The sequence below is a fragment of the Hyalella azteca genome, unplaced genomic scaffold (assembly GCF_000764305.2).
Source record: "Hyalella azteca isolate HAZT.00-mixed unplaced genomic scaffold, Hazt_2.0.2 contig17904, whole genome shotgun sequence".
In the NCBI taxonomy this organism is placed as follows: Eukaryota; Metazoa; Arthropoda; class Malacostraca; order Amphipoda; family Hyalellidae; genus Hyalella; species Hyalella azteca.
Window position 1 is genome coordinate 75,238 of NW_025947668.1, and position 17,787 is coordinate 93,024.

The window sequence follows — 17,787 nt, forward strand, 5'->3', positions numbered from 1 at the left end:
AGGCCTGATGATTTCAATGCATTTCAATAATCAGGATAATGATAACTCTCTTATTTCAATATCTTCCAATCAATTCAATGTATTGTAACGTTGTCGCGAAGTTATACAGCTTATCTTTGCCTAACTGTGCAAGAAGTGCCGAGCAAAGTGCTGCAGAGCAACGCTCCAGCAGCAGGGCTCTATCACGAAGAATCGGTGTTAGTGAATGACGCTACCACTACCACTGCATTCCACGCACCGAAGAGCAGAGCGTTCATACACGTAGAGATGCCAAACAGGTTAAGCTCCCACCAGCCCACGCAACACGCACAGCACAGGCCACATTTCGTGGAGTATCAAGCTCAAGAAGCACCACGCATTTTTTACAAGACTCATCAAGAGAAACGTAATCAGAACGTTGAATTTATTCATGCAAGTGAATCAAAAGCTCACATAAAAGTTCGACCATCAGAAATCGAAAACAATCGTTTTCTTTAAAGCCATTATACGTTGTTTGGACCTTGTGCGTGAATTACTCCTACATTAGTATATCAGTCGCACTAATCTCCTTTTTATGAAAATGTTATTTTGTAAAAAATCTTTGTGAATTCGAAACTAATGTGTTAAATTCGAAACGTCGCATTCCATTAAAATGCCGTTTTGTAACCTGCTTTTTGATTTCCCAGCGCCAGCAAGAAATTTTGTCGTTTCATTGAAAAAACAAGTAAGAATATTATTAACTCGTCCTCGACAACTTACCCTGATCTGGACCACGGCTGCGCCCTCGTACCTATACTACCTAATAATAATGACCCTTTCCTGATGCCAGCTCGGTGCGCCGACTCCCTTGAACTTTATGGCTCTGAAATGTGTGATATAAACGAAACTTTAACCGTGCAGGGAAGTAAACTCGATATTTTTAACACTTTATTGATAACGAAGGCACTGGTGGATATTGATGAATGTTGTCTAAATACAGAAGCAAGAACAAAATAACCCAAAATAAACCGAGCGGATGGCTCGAACTGAGGCTAACTGATCGTGATAACTCAGTTAGGTTCTGTAAACAAGGGAAAACAAACTTAAAATGTGGCAAGGAATGAGTTGACCTGCGTTATCATTGCCAAAATAATTCCGAACAAATGAAAAAAAACACAAAAAAATGTATAAATCATACTAAATAAATTTACCATAACACTCACAAAAAATTCATCACCGGTGAAGCGACAGGTGCTTCATGACCAACCGAATGAAAGTGACGCATATCGAATTATCGCGAACAGTAGGATGTTTCTCTACATGAAAATGCTAGTAAAACCAAAAAGATAAAACACTTTTGAAAACATGATTACGAATTTAACAGAACAAAATATAAGAAATAACTGTTTAATGATCGCAAAAAATGACAAGAAAAATCGCTCTACAAGAATATAGTGCCGCATGAGGCGCGGCTACAGAGGTACATTAGCGCAGTGCGACAAAATATTACTGGCTTATCCCGCGGAAAATTCTGTCAAATGTATCTTTCCTATGACACTTGGATAAGAATTATTTAAGTGTAATTCCTCAATGGTTTTCGGTTCGAATAATAATTGTCAATATAGTATAATTGGAGGAATGAAATAGTGGGAGTGGCACTCTAAGGTAGTAATTATTTAAAGTTAGACACTGTGATGTATTATTACAGGAATCGATCAGGTAGCTATATTGACACAATCGCAAGCCACACGATTGCTGGAGTCGTCTTAAGTAGATGCGAATAGAGGCTGGCTGCTGGTGCAGCTAAGAGATGTTGGTCTGCGACTGCCTCAGAGAAAACTTTAGTAGCTTATATATAATATATAAGTACGAAAATGACATCATAGAAGGTGATGTGGGAAATGCTACTGAAAGTTTGGGTGTTGACGTAAGACAACCTGACATGTCCGCCCTTGCCAAAATATAAATCGATTATTATTTAGTAGCAAGTACGATTACTTCGAGGTGAACGCGTTAAACTTATGGCACTTTACTCAAGTAAAATACTAAATGAAAAGTAAACAATTATATTGATTACTAATAGTAGCGTAGGAGCTAAGCTTGACGCTAGTAAAGCACTAGTTGCAACTAAGTGTCTCAGAAGGAGAATCAAAATTATAATCAGTTGATAGACGCCAACGGGCATAAAGCAAAAACTGAAAAACTTGATTCTATCCTACGATGTGCTTAGAAGCTCGGCACTTCTTTGCCAGGTCTTTCATTTCTTTCTTCTGATAGTGTTCCTGAGGGCGGGGCGTGGCTCGCAGAAAAAATATTATTAGCTTTTCTAATATTAGCATACATATTGATACCTTAATCTAAAAATACAATGATTTTAACTGAAGTGGATCATTCAGTGGATAAATGAATGTTACGTTAATTTAATTGGGCTTGGGCAATTTTTTTACCCATTTTAATTATCAGTTACATTAAATTCATTCATGATCCGGTCAGAAGGTATAGTTTACAAGGGTGTGTCCAAATACTTGGAGTATAATTCAATAATATCAATAATACATATAATTGGTACAGCATGTATCAGTTAATAACATCTGAATGATCTGATCATACAATACTTAAATAGAAGTTAGCAGATTTACTTGACCATAATTAACAAGATACATGTTTATAGAATTTTATGTGTGCTGCAAGAAAAAATTAACACAGAAGGTAGTTTTTGTGAAATTTTAGGCAGATTCAACATCCGAGTGTGACTCTAGTGAGATGATCTCTCTGCCTGTCCTTATTAGTTAAGTGGAAGTTTTGTCCGTGGCGAGCACGTGTAGTGGAGCTACGTACCTTCCCTCCACGGCAGCTGTCGCTTCCGAGGCAGCACGACGAGGTCGTGACATAACTCACGTGATAACTTAGCCGCAAGAGCCGCCGGGTCCACTATACTTCAGTGTAACAACAGTCAACATGGTCGGCATCGGAGGACTTACGGTTTGCTGTGGTGTTACTGCCGCCACGGTATTAAGCACGACATGCTCAACGCCGGGCAACGAACACGACACACGACTCACCCGTGAACGTTGTTTCAACAGACAGATAGCGAACTTTAAGCCAAGAACTACTAGAAACAGGCAAGTCGTTAGCAAACCGTACAAGAAATGGAACTCTGGGAACCAGTACATCAGAGTGTGTCTGTACTCGGGCCTCCAGCGTTTCACCTAACAATTTTACTTTTTTAATCATTGAATTTAATTTATGGTCAATGTGTAAATAACTTGGTGAGGCTTTACTGATATTGTAGGCACTGAGTACAACGGAATCGACTTCAGAGTAGTGGAGCTACGTACCTTCCCTCCACGGCAGCTGTCGCTTCCGAGGCAGCACGACGAGCTCGTGACATAACTCACGTGATAACTTAGCCGCAAGAGCCGCCGGGTCCACTATACTTCAGTGTAACAACAGTCAACATGGTCGGCATCGGAGGACTTAACGGTTTGCTGCGGTGTTACTGCCGCCACGGTATTAAGCACGACATGCTCAACGCCGGGCAACGAACACGACACACGACTCACCCGTGAACGTTGTTTCAATAGACAGATAGCGAACTTTAAGCCAAGAACTACTAGAAACAGGAAAGTCGTTAGCAAACCGTACAAGAAATGGAACTCTGGGAACCAGTACATCAGAGTGTGTCTGTACTCGGGCCTCCAGCGTTTCACCTAACAATTTTACTTTTTTAATCATTGAATTTAATTTATGGTCAATGTGTAAATAACTTGGTGAGGCTTTACTGATATTGTAGGCACTGAGTACAACGGAATCGACTTCAGCTGTTCACTCTTCGCACGCATTATAGCCTCCACGTTAGAGCGAACGTACCGTTTGTACCACGCAGAGAGCACGGTACGTGCGTATATATACCGACACGATATTAGTCGTGTCGTGCGTACAGCGGTGCCGTTTGTACTCAAACAACTTACTTTTACCCATGTTTGTCGCAAGGACGCAATATGCAATTCATTTCGAGTGAACTCACCGTATACAGACTCTTACATACACAAAAATGTATGACATAGTTATAAATACTAAGTTGCAATACATTGAAGATTTTAAGGGAAAATTCTAATTGCATAGTGTCACAATTTTTTAAGCAATGAAATTCGTAAAAATACCTTTAACATTACTAATGCAGTTATATTTAATGAAATTAATGTGTTATTTAGATACATTATATCTTCTCCTCTATTTCAACGTTTCACAGGTTATACTTCAATACGAAGGTGCAACGATTTGTAATCACATTAATTAATAAACATTCAATAATCGTTCGCACTTACATTTTTGTGTTATCCATGAAAACTATATAAACTAATAGAAGGAATACAATGTGATAATTGAGCGTTTGAGAAGTCTTTACAGCTTACTATAGAGGATTAGCGTGCCTCTCTTCACGAGAAACAATTTTTGAATAAACATTCAATCGTGCAAGCAAGACATAAAGCGCAAGCAATAAAAGTAAACGTAAGCATTAAAGTCATTTTAGGCCAATGCAAAAATGTGAAAACATCATCGCTCTGTCTCGGAATAGGAACAAAATATTCTCATGATAAGTCTATTTTGCAATCATAGAGAGCAATATTTCGTTTCGCGCAATATCAAATGTTTGGTATTGAAACTGCTTGCATGACGAATTTTTTATTCAACACGCATGAGCATTAAGTCAGTACCAATTTCTGAAATATGACGGCTGGAGCTTGCTACAATTCTCAGGCAGGCTTGTCGTCATGAACGAGAGAAGAAAAATTGTAAACTCAACACGGATGTTGATGCATTACAAGGAAATCGAATCGAATATCAATCCTGATTTCCTGATCTTTCCGGTCACAGTATGTTGAACATTATAAGTGTTTTTGCACGCTGTTCAATCACAGTATATCAGCCTTCGAAGTTTACAGCTAATTTCCTACTTTCATTTTCAAGTGCGATGAGTTTTACAAAGCAACGGTTCCTACGGAAAGCCTTCGCTTTTTCGTCTTTTTGTTTTGTAAGCTATATATTCAAGACAAGCTTTCGTCTAATGCTTTTTTCAAATATTCTCGAATTTTAGCGAATCTTTGAGTTACTACCCGGTAATAATCAGAATATTCATAGATTGGCATTTGTAACTCAGGTGATACAATAGCTTCGGGGTGATTTTTGTCAGTAGCGAACAACATTAAATGAGGTGAATCACCAATAGTTACGTTAAACGCAGTATTTATCGCACTCGTGCATTAGGGGAGAAATAGGTCTCACTCGCAAAACTTTTCTGCTTCAATAAAATATTTAAGTATTTTAATAATCTTATGGTTCTTTCGTTCGATTAGACCCGAACTAACTGGATGGAAAAGTGCGATTTCTATCTTCTGAATTCCGAAATGTTCATGCAAACTACGCATAAGATCACTTGTATATTCTTTCGCAGTATCAGAGATGAGTTTGCGAGAGCAAGCAAAGGGTGCAAAAAGATGTGTGTGAAGCGCTACAGCGATCGTGTCCGAGCGCTTGACTCGTATGAGTACAAGCACCGAAAAGCGTGTTAATTAATCAATGATTATGATAGTATCATTTAGTATGTATTAGTTTCTGGCACTCGTTTCAGGTAAGGGACATAATTTATCCATTGAAGCAACATCCCGAGCCTGCTCAGGCAAATGAAATTTACCTATAGACGTTTTACGCCCAATGCAACCATTTGCTTTTATATAACTGTCATATGCATGTACAAAATTTAGGATCTGTTGTGTTTCAGTAGGATGCTATAAATTCAATTCAAACCTTTTCGAGATTCCCTCATTATTATGGTCCATATTTGGAGGATCATGACATTTTTTTATTATATCAATCAAAAATTTTCCAGGGACGCGAATCGTTATGTGAAAATCAGCCTAGCCAGCTCATATCACATGTAGTTTGTAATAAAGGAAATCTTTTCTATTCATTAATTATTTAGTTTAACTGACTTTGACTTCCGAGCACCATTATTTGAAAACAGATGCTCATGACTCATGAGTCTTGATCGTATGTCACGCCATACGCCATGCGTCACATTCTGATTGCGTCGCAGTGAGCTACAGTATAAGTCACCGTCCCAGGGCCGTCACGGGTAGAGTCGAGGTTGTGGGTTAATGGGGTTACTGATTGAAGTGCCTCGAGCCGCGGTGTATTTCCTCGTTCCGTCGCAAACAATGCCCAACACATCGGTTAAGCCTCACCAACTTGCTTTGCACATTGATCATAAATGAGTTAAATTCAACGATTAAAGATGTGAAATTGTTAGGTGAAATACTGGAGGCCCAGCGTAGAGACACTGGTGCACTGGTTCCCAGAGTTCCATTTGTTGTACGGTTCGCTCACGATCTTCCAGTCGTTAGGGGTTCTAGGCTTAATTTTCGCATCAGTCTGTTGAAACAACGTTCACGTGTAAGTCGTGTGTCGTAATATTAACTAGAGCAGACGCTACCAGAACTATTGACAGAATTTTTTTCAATGCAGTAAGTTCCGCCTGGAATTCTCCGCAATCTAATTATCATGGTATCTTTACAACAAGCTGGGATAACGGTATGTTTGCTCTCGCGCGAGTAAAGAACTTGGTCAAGTAAACTCGAGTCGACGTTGTTGTCGTTGCTGCTTTCAGAACTGCTCTCACCGAGCGAGGTCATTAAGTGCGTTTCTTGCAAGCTGGGAGCCGCCCATGTCTGAGTCGCACATACACGTGTGTTTGTGTTCAAACACCCATACACAGACATGCCTGTCTGTGTATGGGTGGAGATTCTGCCGTCTGCATGCGCATTGATGTTACATAGCTTCCACGTGTTTGTCTGCATTTCTTTCCTCACAGCAATGAGCGTTAGCATTTGCTTTGCAATCGACGTTTGCTTGCAGCGTAAGTATATATGACTTCATTTCGACGGAAATCAGTAATCGCTTTCGATTTAACTTAGAGATCTGTACCGATCAAGATTTGACATGGAAAACTGCTTTTACCTTCAACAATGAAAGCATATAAGTGGATATTTTTAATTAACATTAAGCAACTGCACGCTTAATTTGTTTCACTTTTGATTGCGATCTCGTCAACGCTTACTGAACCGGCTGATGCTTTTGTCGGTGTAATTTTAAAGTGTTCGTTTATCGCGCTAACTTTAATTAAATTTACATTCGAGCCTGTGTCTAGAAAGGAAAGAATATCACCATTATTGACAATAATTTTCATTACTGGTACACGCACATTGTCGTTGTCAGTGTAGAACATGTAGAACATAATATAGATAGCGAATATGTTTCCCAAGTAGGATCAACAGCAATTAATTTCACAATATTAGTACCATCTTTAAAATCTGCATTAAGTTCATTATTGAGAGCGGCAATATCAGAGTTAGCAATGAATTTCTCGAGAACAACGTCTGAATATAATCTCACTGGATTAAGTTTATGGCTCACATTACGATGAGTCGCTGGCCTTTTTGCTTTAGAACTCGTCAGTTCTTTTTCAGAACTTAAATTAATTACATTGGCAGGAAACAGTTTTCTCGATGAGCTTACGGATTGCTTAGCGATAGACATGCGTCCATCCGAGATAAGGAAATTTGATTCTGATTTCGATCGCTCAACATGTTTACAAGAACATGAACATCGATTATGTGCTAACTTAAAATTAGAACACATGCAACTCTGCTTGGCGTCAATTTTAGCAGTCTCATTAGATAAGGGGCCGGCTGCATTAAAAGTTAGTTACAGTTACAGTTATATGAATTACACTTATTATTATAAATTAGCATTCCTAATACGATTTCAGTAATCAGAAGGCTCAACTTGAGCACGGCGACCAAAGTGGTCCTCACGCCTGTTGTTGGTGTTGTAACCTCCTCTTGCGTTAGTTGACGGTCCGTTGTTGACATCTTGCTGTTGTCCTCCGTGACCGCGGGTGTTGAACCGTCGTGCTCTGCCTCGTCGGTATGAACCACGTGTGTAATGCGAAGTAGAACTTGGGGCGGCCGACGATGTTGCTGTTGGTTCCTTGTAGCTCTTCCCGGTTTGAAGTTCGCTGAAAATTTTCGCTTGAGATTTGCGATAAACATCTTCTTCAGATGCGTTAATATAGTGCGTAAGCGCTTGATAAGCACCTGCAACTCGCATATTTTCTTTTCGTTTTAGCAAAGTCTCCGTGATGACGCGCTTTGAGAAGACCAAACTTGCAGCCATGGCGAAGGAAACTTCTGTTAATATGTCGACCAATGATCTTTTATCTTCTTCTGCGTTGTAACAAGGGCGTTCGACGAATGAAGTTGCTACTTTAATAGAAGCTTCGCGTAGCGCTGAGATGATGTTACACGCGTTTATTTTTCCGGGTTTAGCGGAAAGAGCGACGTCAAATAACTCACGGGACGCATCTACAAAGGAGACTGAATATGTCTTTAGCAAGTCATCCTTAGCCTCTTCATAAGTGCAACCAACATGATCTTCACCGAGATATCCACTTATCACTCCACGTGCGTCACCTAATTTATTATGTGTATGTAGCACGAGCTGCAATATTCGACCTTCGTCGTCAGATAATCCTGTCGACTCGAAGTGGGCCTCCATAAGTTCAAGCCAGGCTTGTACGTCAACTTCTGGAGTTCCGGCTGCTGCAGGTGGTTCACCGTCGAGTACATTACCTCGGAAATATGGTATTTTTCGGGGTGAAGGTGAATACTGCATGGATGGTCGAGAAAATACAGTTGAATCCGTCGTCGGAGGTGCCGATGCTGGAGTTGATGCAGGAACATCAGGCGCTTGTACCACTGCTTGAGCTTGATCCATCATCTCAGATTTTGTTCTAACTACCGAGAAATCACTGTTAGAAAAGCGTGCTTGAGCACGTTTCACTCGAACTGAACTTTTCGATGTATCAGTGTCAATGTCTAAATCACTGTCTGATTTCACCATTTAGAATTCACTCAAACACAAATGTCACTTCAGTTGTATTATAATATTATCGGGCGTCACTGGCAAATGTGTCTTTTCTATGACACTTAGATAAGAATTAATTAGGTATAATCTTTCACCTATTTTCAGTTCGATTTAATGCCCATATAATATAATATGGAAGAATAAATGAGTAGCACTCTAAGGTAGTAATTATTTAAAGTTAGACACGGTGATATATTATTACAGGAATCGCAAGCGACACGATTGTCCTAGTCGTCTTAAGAATATGCGAGTATAGAGGCTGGCTGCTGGTGCAACACTGCAGCTCAGAGATGTTGGTCTGCGACTGCCTCAGGGTAAGCTTGAGGAGCTTATATAGGCATGCAACAATGACGTCACGGAAGATGACGTGGTGAATGGCTAAATGCTACTGTACTGCACATCACACTATGAAGAAAATTCTTAATAGGATTTAAGGTCAATTAATGAAATGTTTTATTGTGACCGTTGGTTTTCCTGATCAACGAAGCTGTGGGCTGTCACAGTATCCATGACAACTTTAAATGCGGACTGATAAAACAAGGTAAATGTGAATGATTAAAATATATAAATGTAGACTAATGAAATAAAACCAATGTTGAGTGATGAAAAAATATAAATTTGGAAATTTTGCTTAGAGTGACGGAATTTGCTTAAATAAATTTTGAATTTTAATTTTCAAATTTAATTTATTTTTTTAGTGACGGAATGACGGAAATAGAGCTCCTGTTCCAAAAATCAAATTGTATCGTAGGTCGCAAATTTTAACAAAATGTCAGCCCATGATGCATGGCCCGTTTATTGTACCTTTCGCATGCCCTCTTTGTTATAAATTACACACGTTGCATCTATTGGATAATAGTTAATTTGCTGAAAATACACCTATTACTCATTGCACAGGCGAAGTTATGCGTAGACAGAATTTATTATTGATTGCAGTCCCAGCTTTGATAATTTCCAGTATATGCCACATATATTTTTCAATGGATAGTACTGAATTCAGAGAAGATTGCAGACACAGACTTTATCAACCAAATGCTATAGGCTTGGGATATATCAAGTACGGCAACTCTTATGCAGTTAGATTGCTTAGCTTATTAATGCAAATTATGCGACGAAAATTAATGCAGAGGACCATCTATAAAATTCTGACCAAAAGAAGCTCGCAGCGATTGCAAACCTCTCCATTAACCGTAAATACCAGCTCCATCCTTGCTTAGCAAAACACAGAAATTAGAATGTGAAGAAAGCGTTGATAAGCGCTATTTAATTTTCTTTGTGACAGAGTGTGATTATCGTAGATCAAACATATATTCAAATCCAGCATTATATGGGAGAAGCATTCCAATTATACGCCAAATGCAGCTGTTGTGAAAACACGGCCTGCTAACCGCCGACTGGTAGCACTTTATGCAATCACTAAAAAAATTTCTGTCAAGTACCTTACGACCTTGTTCGAGAGACGAAAGTATTTGAAATGAATGTCAACGCGTGTGCAAAAATTTTATTAATTGATGCAGCAAGTGGGATGCTTGTAATCAAACACATTTTTGCTCTTGGTGAAGAAATGCAAGTACCGTGGATTGTAAAAATTCCATGAGCGTAAAGATTTGCATTTCTACGTTTCGATGATTTGCATTTCATTCTCGATTTTCGATTTCTACGTCTCACACGAAAGGATAAAAAAGATTGGAGTCTTGATTCTTAAGATAATTTGTATATATTAAAATATCAGGCACACGAATAAAATCAAGCGAGGCGTAATGTTGTCAAATCAGGATTGCAATAATAAAATTTTTCAGTAAAATTATTGCACCATGTTCATGGTGCAACAATTTTGCTACGACATAAAATATTAATTTACATTTATACAAGAAGGTAAATGACACAAACTCAATTCGACAATTTTCACGGAAACTGCAACGATTCAGAGTCTAGACCGCAACAAACCCACTTGGCAAAAAAAAACATGAAAAAAGTGACTTTGTACCAACATGACTAGTTGAACACCAGATCTGAATTTCATAGAAACGCCTGAATTATTAGTAGTAAGCGCTTTCAATTTCAGGTGCTGTAATTTTCCATAGAAACATAAATGATATTAGCAAAAGCTTTACTCGCTCGTTTACAAATAGGTGCTAACAAACGACATCATTTAGATGAAAGATATATTTTTAGAGAGATATATATATTTTTTTATTTTAGGTCTAATTTATCCGTCAGCGTAAATTTTTTTAATTAGCTAGCCTTACAGTTTAGAAGGACCAAAGTCTAATTTAAAGTATACTCTGGCACTTAGAATACTGAATCCTTCACCGAAAAACAATTTCTGTTTGATCAACATTTTGCTGAATAATTATCAACATTTGCGGCGAAGGTCTGATGTGCACGATAACTCAATTGACTCGTTTCGATCTCCAACCAATGAGCTAAGAAGAGCCTCACAGTCAACTGACATCCACATGCTAATGCGCTGTTATAGAGAGCGACAAACATGGTGACATAGACATGCGACCAGAACGGAAAGTACATGCATGGTGACTGATTTAAACATAGCAATGATCTGGCTACCAAGCACGGTGGTATCGTACCCAAAAATTCTTCTGCACTTCATCCTGACTGCCACGTGCTCTGCAATACTCAGGACACCAACATGGCTGCCACGTACTGTGAAGTACCAGGACATCGCCATGGCTGCCACGTACTCTGGAGTACCAGGACATGCCATGGCTGCCACGTATTCTGAAGTAACAGGACGCCGACATGACAGTCACGTGTATTCTGAAGTACCAGGACATCGCCATGGCTGCCACCTACTCTGAATTACCGGGACATCGCCATGGCTGCCACTTACTCTGAAATAATCAGGATGTCGCCATGGCTGCCACTTACTCTGAAATGCCCAGGATGTCACTATGACTGCCACGTACTCTGAAATAATCAGGATGTCGCCATGACTCGCGTACTCTGAAGTACCAGGACATCGCCATGGCTGCCACTTACTCTGAAATACCCAGGACGTCATCATGACAGCCACGTACTCTCAGTTATCCGACGTATCGCCATAACCGCGAACGTTTTCTGAAGAATCCAACACTTTGCCTTGACTATCACGTGCTCTAAATTTTTTGCTCACCCAGCCATGGCTGTCACGTACTCTGGAGTACCAGGACATGCCATGGCTGCCACGTACTCGTACTCTGAATTACCGGGACATCGCCATGGCTGCCACGTACTCTGAAATAATCAGGATGTCGCCATGACTCACGTACTCTGAAGTACCAGGACATCGCCATGGCTGCCACTTACTCTGAAATACCCAGGACGTCATCATGACAGCCACATACTCTCAGTCTCATACTCTCAACACTTTGCCTTGACTATCACGTGCTCTAAATTTTTTGCTCACCCGTATATGCTTCAGCCTTCAAATGATCCATCACTGATGTCTTAAAGGAGCAAATACTTCACTATATAAGCGCAGTTCATTTTAAGGCATTCTCAGTACAACCATATTTCATAAACAAGCTGGCATGCTAGACTTGTAGCAATCTCAGTCACATTAGTTTGCAAAGAATTTCCGTACCCCATGAAAGGCAAGATCACTAAATTTGAATTCTGGATGATCCCGGAGCGATAAGAGACGTCTGACGAAGTACGTGTAGAACGCTGTGATTGGCCGGCACCACGTCTCCGTTTTTGATAAACTGTCGTACGCGGAGTAACTCTAAGTTGCGCATTCTTCTTGCTCTTCGGCGAGCGTGGCACGTTACGAATCTTTGCAAACCGTGCAGGCAAAACTCTACATGGCTGAACTGGACGTAAAAGTTTAGGATCTAACAGTTCCGTTGCATCATAAAAAGCAGATTTAATATAGTTGAAATTTTTTAAAGAAAGTTTCGGTGTGGGAGCAATATGCTGTCGCTGGCCTTCAGGTAAAAGGTCCGTGATTAGGGTTGGACTTTCATTAGACTCCATGGAGATCGCATCGTCCCTACAAGGAGGCGGTGTATCGCTTTCCAGATTCCAAGGTATGAGATCATCCATACTCCATACCGACTGCCTCCATACCGCGACTGCCTCCATACCGCGACTGCCTCCATACCGACTGTCGCCATACCGACTGCCTCCATACCGCGACTGCCTCCATACCGCGACTGCCTCCATACCGCGACTGCCTCCATACCGACTGTAACTGTAGCTCTTGAGTAAGGCACTCTGGAAAAATATCCGGGGAGCCCCGAACGTCAAGGCCTCATAGCAAGCAAAGATTCAAGTTATTGTCAGAAACCTCTTAGAATACCATAACGATCGTGTATAAGCTTTAGTTTTCTAACAAGCTACTCTAAGGATCCAAATATCGAAAAATTGCTCAAGTATATACCTTCATAGTCCAGTACAAATGATAAAACATTCCAAAACATTCCAAATAAATCATCAAAATCAAGATTGCGAAGACTTTAACTTACGTTCGAATGAGTTCTGATGCTTGACTTGAAAACTTGATGTAAGAAGCTTCGCTGAAGCCCCGAGAGGGGCTTCGTTCAGTCATACGTTCAGAAATAAATAAAGGTTACGGAGCATGCAATCTAAGATGGTGTCCCTACCGCCTACCTGGTATACCACTATTGATCACCATTAAATTCATTCTGTAACTCTGTCTAATGCCGTGAATTATCAGCCAATAAAATAAGGTAAAATGTAAATAGCACACCATATTAACGGCCGTCACGGCGACATTGCTGGATCTTCAAGGGGCAATCGATCACAAAAAGTTAGCAAACATATCTTCTCCACGACCGAAGACTGTGTCTTGCTTCATTCATAAGCCACTTTGAACATAAGGAATAAACACTAGCTGGAAGATAATTCTCAGGTCCTGAGGAAAATAGCTTCAGAAGGAGTATTTGACAATTGGCAAGGTGAGGGCGTAGTATACCTTACTCCTTTCCTTACAGGAATGCATTTTAACACCTTTATACGACCCTTAAAGAATGATTGACAGAATTCACTCAATGACTTTCATTTAACAATGTTATAAGTGTTCAACATATTGAGGTTGTGAGCAATAAGGAGGAACTGCAGCGAATGAGGAACTAAATGCCACGAATAACTTGCAGTCCGCTAAGTTTGAACCAAATCTTAAACCCGGAAGTGATTGGAAGACACGAAATTTGTCTTAAAACCAATCTAGAGAAGACACGGCATTTCTCTTACAAACAATTTGAAAAGAGACGACATTTGCTGTCCTTAGGAACGAAACGATAACGTCAAATGTGGTATGAGAAGTAGATCCTTTATATAACAGTGATTTCCAGATTTTTCCAGTACACGACCTCTTTTCGCGGTCCCATACATGTCACAACCCTCCTTTTATACGGATTAATCATAGCAAAGGAAGAAAATTAATCACCGATGATCGTTATCAGCCTTCATTTCGTTGATTAACGACTATAAACTAAATGATATCGTTTAATTTTAATGATGTCCTGCATCGTTAATTGTTACAAGCATCGATCCACAAGAAAAGTTAGTAATTCGCAAGACACGCCACCATGCAGCCAGCTTCGGCTCTCAACTTTTTTCGAGCATTAATTGTGATCACCAAAAAGGTCGAGAGAACAACTTCAAGTGCAGATGGTTCTTGAGCAAGGAATGAGAACTTCAGATCGAATTCCTAAAAAATTGACCATAAATTAGAGCTGCTGAAATATTTCGTTCCTGAATCTCGTTGGAACGCTTTGGCTGCATGAATAAAGCGTAGGTAATTGTTATTTCACCTAATATTATAATACAATACATATAGCTTGTACGAAGATAGTATAGGAGTAGCCTTAGAATGGAATGCTTGCGCTTCAGCTATTAAGCTATTTCCTACCGGACCTTGAAAGAAAGCATCGAAGACGGAAGGTCTCAATTATTGATATTTCTGAAATCATTCGTCACCCACAAGGGGCGGAAGGTCTCAATTGTCCAGCCCGCTGAAGCTGGCTCAAAAGAAGCAGCGTTAGCATCTCAAAGAGACGAAGTGACAAGGAGGGACAGGTGAAAAGTGACAGAAACTAAGACACTCGAGAGGTCGCTTACACGGGACGTCGGCTGTACGCATGTGAGAGACAGAGAAGATATATTATAATAAGGAATCTTGCCTACGTGATAGCTTAATCCCACAACTGGAACCGGCGGTAAGGCAGCGTAAGCTCATGGGAACAATGCCCCTATGGACGAGAAATCCTATAGGACTTCCGACGAGCAGAAACACGTCAAAAGACCACATTTAGGAGTCCTGCGAACTTAGAAGTTAACGCTGGTTGAGCAACGATGAACAGTTAAAGCCAGGCTGTTTGCATGACCACTAAAATTCGATATCATTTGGTGGGAACAAGTTTTGTACATCGGCCGAGAGAACAGCAAGGAACATGTAACAATGTTGCGTCTTATGGGCACGCTTAAAGCAAACGCAATGGCTATATATGCAAGACACCTAAATTCACGCCAGTGAGTTTATCTCTGTAGTCCCGGTCACGTACGATGGTCGTGCCGCAGTAAAGGGGAAATGATAAAAGTCAGCATGTCCTGGTAATATATGAAAGATATAGTGAAACTCGTATTGATGATTCGATCACCTAGCAATCTAGTTTAATGTCCATGTTCTGTATCAGTAATTTTGTAATGATTAATTTGTAATCTCTGTGCCAGCGAATTTATTCAAATAAAATAAGCATCCGTCTCTCCGGTATGATATTAAATACAAGAAGTGTGTCGGTTATTCCCTCTTTTAGGACTTGTGGCTTCAGCCAGATCATAGGAGAACCTCCATCTCGGAGCACACGGAAAGCACTCTGCCACTCCCTGAACAAAACAAAGTGCATAAAATTGAAATATAATGAAGAGAAATGTAGTTCTATTCACGCATAGGCTTTGAATAACTTTCTAGAATTTCTCTTATCAGGAAGATCAACCAGAGTAGATTCAAAAGAATCAAAAAAAGGCAGACATAATTTCTACATTCTCATTTTCATCAACATCATGAAAATCACGTATGAACTCTTCTTGGAGGAAAAACAAATGCCGTATGATCTTTTGATCAGAGCACCACCTTACTCCTTGTCTCTTATGAAAGGTGTTCTTTATCTACGACCTCATACAGTCTTGATGACAACCTATTTCCACCGAATTTTATTTACTAGAGAGTTTACTTATCAATGAGAGCGTCAATGTTATCGGTGCACACAATGATGTTGCTATCCGAGCGTTATAGTTCTCGGTTGAGTCCAATCATTGCTTGAAACACCTCTGCTGAATTACACTTTTTCGGAGACCAAATGTCCGCTGTCAACTTCTTCCTTTCCTTCTTTCGAGCGGTCATGAATATCTGCCATTCACGACAGCGTTACATTTTAAAAGCAAGTACACTATAAGAAAAATTTCCGTTAACGGTATTACCGGCGTTTCAGTGACCGGTCGGCACGTGAAAAGAAACACCGTGTCGCCGTTTTTATTCATTAACACTAGAAATCCGTAAAACATCTGATAAAAACGGCGAAACAGTTTATTTTCACGGGGCTACCGGCCACTAGAACGCCAGTGGGACCGTTTTTTCACCGTTTTTTTTACAGTGTATATTGCCCGATGACAGCAGCACACAGATGTATGTGTAGAAGAAGAAGTCTTAGTGAGCAGACTATGCCATGGCATAACTAAAGAAATTGTCTGGTGTTCAGTGCTTCTCCTTTGGTATGTCAAACGATACGCATCACCGTGCAGCACACAATGTTACTTTGAGAGCCACCTTTAGAACCTTATAGTGGCAGCAGCCCCAGTGAGGATGAAGAAATGTGTTGTAATGACACCGCGACTGCTAACTTTGACGGGCCATGCACACTAGCTATTAGCCGAGAATGCTGGGGGTCCTCAACAAGAGAGAACTCAGAGCCCGGCATGGAGGCATTTTCCTTATCAAATATGTTGGACAATATGTTAATTATGGTCTCAGGCTCAACTGTTGTTTTCATTGAGCTATTAAAGAGCGTAAACCAGAAGTGAGAAAGCTATGATAGCATCGAGTTGGGTGGTGAAGAAGGGAGAAAATCTAATGTTCTCCGTTTGATGTTTAATGACAAGGGGCAAGTAATCAAAGCGCTACCTGACTGTGTTGTCTGAATGCTGATTCAGATTGTTTCGATCAAGCATAAGATGAGCAGCCTGTATCAAACAAATCATGACGAGCATCTGTCTAAGTGTGTATCAAGTATCTTTTTTCCGCTGCTGGTGTTGAACGGCGTCTGTATGGTATTACTCTCTACTGATGAGCAGAATTTGTGCTTGTTTGACATCTGAAAAGTTACGGGCAGCTCGGAAACTTGAATAAAAGTTAAATTTAATTTCGGTAAACTAAATATGATATAAGCAGCTGAACATTCCATTACCACAGAAAAATTTCATAACATCTTTGCTGATCGAGACCCACCGTTTTTCCCAAGCTTTGCTCTAGAATTTTCATCGTTAATCGTAAATATATCCACCTCGCCATATCGTGCTGAGGATGCATGTAACACCAGAATTTGTATGTAATTGTTCAATGCATTACAATACCATGAATTTTTTATTATACAATTATTTTTAGTGATGTAACGGCAACCTATTTGGTTGTAGTGATATAACTTCCCTAATTAACAAAAAACGCTATGCATTGAACATTGAAAACGGCGTCACGAGCAAACTCTCAACTTTCACCTTGCGATGAACAGGAAAAAAGTGAACTTAATAATATACTTATATGTAGTTATCAGAATACACATCTACCAAGTAAGCTTAAATACAAAGGTAAGAAATAAGCACAATATA